Source organism: Magnolia sinica, chromosome 9 (genome assembly GCF_029962835.1).
Source record: "Magnolia sinica isolate HGM2019 chromosome 9, MsV1, whole genome shotgun sequence".
Lineage (NCBI taxonomy): Eukaryota > Viridiplantae > Streptophyta > Magnoliopsida > Magnoliales > Magnoliaceae > Magnolia > Magnolia sinica.
In genome coordinates, this window is record NC_080581.1 from 24,307,421 (window position 1) to 24,314,275 (window position 6,855).

Here is a 6,855-nt window from a genome sequence, read left to right on the forward strand (position 1 = left end):
AGGAAGTTCCTGCGCTGGAAACCTACGTGGGGCCCACCATGATATTTGTGAGAAATCCACCCCGTCCATCCATTTTTTGAGCTCATTTTATGACTTGAGACCAACGGTGAGTAGGATATAAGACTCAAGTGGGTTGCACTAAAGAAAAATGTAGGTAGGGAAATTCCTACGATTGAAACCTCTCTGGGTTGACAGTGATGTTTGCATGTCATCCATATCTTTCAGAAAGTCATTCCTACCAGGATGAACTTAAAAAACAAATATTCCTGATTCAAAACTTTTTTCCCCACGAATATTTCAACTATGGACATTTAATCCTCACATTTTTAGCTTATTTGATAATTGGAGCCAGCTTATTTTTGGCTTTACATAATAAAATGAGCTCACAAAACATATGAACGGAGTGGATTTCTAATAAAAATCATGGTGGGCTTCACCTGTGTTACCAGCGCAGGAACTTCATGAGAAAGGCTAAACAAGAAATCCACGTCCTGATCTTATGAACGTTGAGGATGATATATAAACGTCGGACGCGGATTGCGTCCTACCATGACAGTCTCTAGCTGGGAACGGGCAGGATTTTTGAATGGCCAATGTGATGTATGGGCCTTATCTACACCGCCCATCCATTTTTTTCGTATCACTTTAGGTAATAATCCCAAAAAGAGAAATTTCCTACTGTACGACCCATATATGGTCCACGAACCTTTTTAAGCCCACTTGTTTTTTAGCTTCAAAAAATAAGCCCCAGATGTACAACCCCATTTCCCAGGTCGAAAATGCCCTTGCTTTTTCAGCTTTTTGATTTCTTAAAGATAAGGTTTCCTATGGCTACGGATTATAACTGTAGCCATAACCGTAGTGCCGCGGCACTCTTTGCACTTTTTATTATTATTGTTGTTATTATTATTATTATTATTATTTTAATTTACATGTAGAACTTTATTCTACCTACATTTTCTGAAATTGATTCCTAGTTTGATTAGAATTCTTTGATTATGTTTTAATGGTTCATTTAGGGTTATTTAAAGTTGTTAAACTCGTTTTTATTATCAACTATCAATTAAAACTTCTTAGAAATTCTATTTCTTGTTGTGTATTTTGTGATTTTGTGTTGTGGATTCAAGGTATTTATCGATCGAGGAAGATAGTGATGGACCGCATCACGGCGTCCCTTGCGTTAATTGGTATTAAAGCGAGGCTCTCCCTCGGATCAGTGGCTTCTAACGATGGGTTGGGAACAATTCCATTGACGGTGCTCCAAGGAATTATCCTTTAACGGTGGTAGCTTTCGAGGTGGTGCAATGAGAGAATTGGTAGGTCATGTAAGGGCTGCAAGCTGCCATCGATAGCATGACAGAGGGCAGCTTCGTGTTCGTGGCTGTGATCCGCCCCCAGTAGGCACTGAAATTTATAATCACGCAAATCGTAGGGCGATGCCGATAGTGAATCGCAGAATTGCACCCGAGAAGGTAGGATCTAGCGACATGATTCCCCAACATCCAGATAAGGCATCGATCAGGTAGATCAGATGGATCGAGAATTCAGGATGAAAATCGATATTCCTTGTTTCAACAGCTAACTCCACGTGAGGACTTCTTCGATTGGCTGCTTGAAGTCGAATAATTCTCCAACTACATGGAAATCCCTTAGGAGAATAGAGCTAAATTTGTGGCGTTCAAGTTGAAGTGTCGAGCTTCAACTTGGTGGGAACAACTTCAACTCAAGAGGACGAGACAGATGAAGGCACTAATCCGTACATGGCCTCATATGAAGCAATCGTTACGCACACGATTCCTCCCCAGTGATTACGTTTAAGTATTGTTCCAATACCAAAATTGTCAGCAGAATAGCAGATCGGTGATAGATTATTCATAGCAATCCTATTATTTGTCAGCGAGAGGTGAAGATAGCCAATCGGTAAGGGGTTACACAAAGCAATCCAATTGTTTGTCGGCAAGAGGTGACCCGGTTGAGGAGTCGCGACAGGCCGTCGGATTCATTGATCTTGTCTCAGGGACAAGCTTGCCTAATTATATGCATTATTAGAAAGAATGTGAGATCTTGTAGGCACAAGTGGAGAAACTGATCCATAAGGGTCAAGTTAAGGAGAGCATGAGTGCATGTTTAGTGCTAGCTTAGGAGTCTAACATTAAAAACAAGGAAGATACTAAGAAACATTAGTGCTAGAAGGTGTTTCAAGTGGATAATAATGTGCTAGTTTACTTACACAAGGAAAAGTTTCTGACCGTGAAGTATAATGAGTTGGTGAATAAGAAGATAATCCCTATTCTGATCCTTATGAAAATCAATGATAACGCCTTTGTTCTTAATCTTCTGGAGGGCATAAAGATCTCGAGGACTTTCAATGTAGTAGTTTGGTGTAAGTATTGTGAACCAAATCCATTAAAGAACTCAAGGAAGTTGAACACATACCATGAACCAAACTCAAGGACTATCAGGTCCATCCAACTCGGTACTGAGTTTATCAGAAGGACCATGCTTGGGTTGGTCTTGCCAATACTTGGCTTAGCGAGGAACTCGATTGGGGTTGACTTCGAGATGTCATCTTCGGCTGTTGTGGCTAGCTTTGCTAGAGTGTCTGCCTTGGAGTTTTTTCGACCTGGGGATCAAGCTAACATCACACTTAGGGAATTTGTTGATGAGTTCCTGGGCCTTTCGTAGATAGGTGATCATTGTTTCTTCCTTTGCTTGGTATTTGCTGGCTATCTGGTTGATGACGAGTGTGAATCACTATGGACTTTCAGGTTCCAAGCTCCCACTGTTGCTGCTAACCTAAGTTCGGCAAGGTCTTTGTATAATGCTACGTTGTTCGATGTTTGGAATACAAATCTTAAGGCATATTGCGTGTAAGTTTATTCAGGAGCCTCAAGCACTACCTCGACCCCGCTGCTTTTAGAATTGGATGAGTCGTCTACATATAATGTCTAGGTCAGCAAATCTTATTCAACTGCCTGATCTGTCGGGTTATCGATTTTGCTACTTGGACTGGCTTACAAGTCGCTTCCGCCCGCGAGCTTGATAATAAAATCAGCTATTGCCTGGCCTTTGATGGTAGTTCGGGGCTGATACTTAATGAAAAACTCACTAAGTTCGATCACCCATTTTGTAAGTCTTCCTGACACTTCAGGTTTCTTGAGTACCTAACGGAGAGGCTAGTTGGTCAGGATTATGATAGTATGAGCCTAGAAGTAAGGTCGAAGGCGGTGGGACGAGACGACTAGATTTAGAGCCAGCTTCTTGATGTCTGGATACCTGGTCTGGGCCGAGACTAAGGCTTTGCTGATGTAGTACACTGGTAGTTATTTCTCTTCTTGTTCCAAGATAAGGGCCGAGCTGACTGCTGCTGTTGAGACTGCTACGTATAGTAGGAGCGACTCTCCTTGCTTGGGCTTTGAAAGTAGTGGTGGTGAGCCTATGTTTTGTTTGAGTTGTTGAAGGGCTAGTTCGTAGTCCTTTGTCCATTTTATCTTCTGTTTTCCTTTAAGTTGTTTGAAGAAGTGGAGACACTTATCGGTGGCTCGGGAGACTAACCGGTTGAGAGTGGCCACTCTTCCCGTGAGGCACTATATTTCTTTTGCTATCTTGGGCGAGCTCATCTCTAGCGAAGCTTGGATTTTATCAGGGTTTGCCTTGATCCCCCTTTAACTAACTAGGAAACCAAGGAATTTTCCCAAGCCGATGCCAAAGGCACATTTGCTTGGATTTAGCATCATCTTAGTAGGAATGATCTTATGGAAACAGATTTCCTACTAAAGCCTTTGGTAGGAAGTTCCTGCGCTGGAAACCTAAGTGGGGCCCGCCGTTATATTTGTGAGAAATGCACCCCGTCCATCCATTTTTTGAGCTCATTTTATGACTTGAGACCAACGGTGAGTAGGATATAAGACTCAAGTGGGTTGCACTAAAGGAAAATGTAGGTAAGGAAATTCCTACGATTGAAAACTCTCTAAGTCGATAGTGATGTTTGCATGCCATCCATAGATTTCAGAAAGTCATTCCTACTGGGATGAACTTAAAACACAAATATTCCTGATTCAAAACTTTTTTTCCCCACAAATATTTCAACTATGGACATTCAATCCTCACATTTTTAGCTTGTTCAATAATTGGATCCAGCTTATTTTTGGCTTTATATAATAAAATGAGCTCACAAAACGTATGAACAGAGTGGATTTCTAATAAAAATCATGGTGGGCCTCACCTGCGTTACCAGCGCAGGAACTTCATGAGAAAGGCTATCACAGGAAATCCACGTCCTAATCTTACGAACGTTGAGGATGATATATAAACATCAGATGTGGATTGCGTCTTACCATGACAATCTCCAGCTGGGAGTGGGCAGGAGTTTTGAATGGCCAACGTGATGTATGGGCCTTATCTACACCATCCATCCATTTTTTTCGTATCATTTTAGGTAATAATCCCAAAAAGAGAAATTTCCTACTGTATGACCCATATATGGCCCACGAACCTTTTTAAGCCCACTTGTTTTTTAGCTTCCAAAAATAAGCCCCACCTGTACAACCCCATTTCTCAAGTTAAAAATGCCCCTGCTATTTCAACTTTTTGATTTCTGAAAGATGGGGTTTCCTATGGCTATGGATTATAACCGTAGCCATAACCGTAGTGTTGCGGCACTCTGTGCAATTATTATTATTATTATTATTATTATTATTATTATTATTTTAATTTACATGTAGAACTTTATTCTACCTACATTTTTCTCTAATACATATATATATATATAAATATGTATATATAAGCATATTAAAAAAATTTCTCTTTTTTGTTTCCATTTCTTTCTTTATTCATTTAACAAGAATATCTTCTAAACCAAAATTAGTTACTTGATGTACCATATATGATTTTGGGGTAGGAGAAGCTACCTTAGCCAACCAAGCAGGTTATTTTCTAAGATTCCATTATGTCGATGGTCGAAAACCCTTTCATTCACTTTGCGGTCAATTTCAATAAGTTCACAGTCAATTTCATTCACTTCACGGTCAATTTCATTCACTTTGCGATCAATTTCAATCAATTCACGATGAATTTCATTAACTTTGTGATCAAGTTCATTCACTTTGCAGTCAATTTCAATCACTTCACGGTCAATTCCCTTCATTTCACGGTCATTTCCATGCATTTTATGGTCAATTCCGGCGATTCCTCTTCACTTCACGGTCAATTCAATTCATTTCACGGTCAATTCCCTTCACTCGAGAGTGAATTCCATGCATTTCGCGGTCAATTCCCTTCATTTCATGGTCAATTTCATGCATTTCACGGTCAATTCTAACGATTCCCCTTCACTCCACGGTCAATTCAATTCATTTCACAGTCAATTCCCTTCACTTCACGGTCATTTCCGTGCATTTGACAGTCAATTCGCTTCACTTCATGGTCAATTCCCTGCATTTGACGGTCAATTCTGTCAATTGCCCTTCACTTCACAGTCAATTTAATTCATTTCACAGTCAATTCCCTCCACTTCACGATCAATTCAATTCATTTCACGGTTAATTCCCTTCATTTCACGGTCAATTCCATGCATTTCACGGTCAATTCCGGCAATTCTCCTTCACTTCACGGTCAATTCAATTCATTTCACGGTCAATTCCCTTCACTTCATGGTCAATTTCATGCATTTCACGGTCAATTCCGGCAATTTCCCTTCACTTCACGGTCAACTCAATTCATTTAATAGTCAATTTCCTTCACTTCACGGTGAATTCCATGCATTTCGCGGTCAATTTCCTTCACTTCACGGTCAATTCCATGCATTTCATGGTCAATTTCGGCAATTCCACTTCTCTTCACCGTCAATTCAATTCATTTCACGGTAAATTCCCTTCACTTCACGGTCATTTTCGTGCATTTCACGGTCAATTCGCTTCACTTCATGGTCAATTCCATGCATTTCACAGTCAATTCCGACGATTCCCCTTCACTTCACGGTCAATTCCATGCATTTCACGGTCAATTCCCTTTACTTCACAGTCAATTCAATGTATTTCACCGTTAATTCCCTTCACTTCACGATCAATTCCATGCATTTCACGGTCAATTCCATTCACTTTACGGTCATTTCCATTCATTTCACGGTCGTTTCCAGCGATTCCCCTTCACTTCACGGTTAATTCCATGCATTTCACGGTCAATTCCCTTCACTTCATGGTCATTTCACGGTTAATTCCAGCAATTCCCCTTCACTTCACGGTCAATTCCATGCATTTCACGGTCAATCCCTTCACTTCACGGTCATTTCCATTTATTTTACAGTCAATTCTGGCGATTCCCCTTCACTTCACGATCAATTCTATGTATTTCACGATCAATTCCCTTCACTTCACGGTCATTTCCATTCATTTCACAGTCAATTCCCTTCACTTCATGGTCAAGTCCATGCATTTCACGGTCAATCCCGGTGATTCCCTTTCACTTCACGGTCATTTCCATGCATTTCACAGTCAATCCCCTTCATTTCACTGTCACCATAAAATTTATTTTCCATCCAATCTATTCATAAGGTCACAAAGACCTAGATGAAGAGGAAAAACAACTTTCATAATGATCCAAAACTTCTATGACCCCTAAAAGGGTTTCAATGGTAGACGTTCAATCCTCCACTGCCTTTTACAGTGTGGTCCACTTGATAGCTAGATCTATCTTATTTTTCGTCTCAAGCCTTAATACGAGTTTGTCAAATAGATGGACGGTTTGGATATAACACATATCTCATAATGGGACCCACAAAAAGCGGTTGAGATTACAACAGGGAAAAAAAACAGCCAGCAAGTCGGGGTCGACCGGGTTGGGACCTGGTTGACCGGG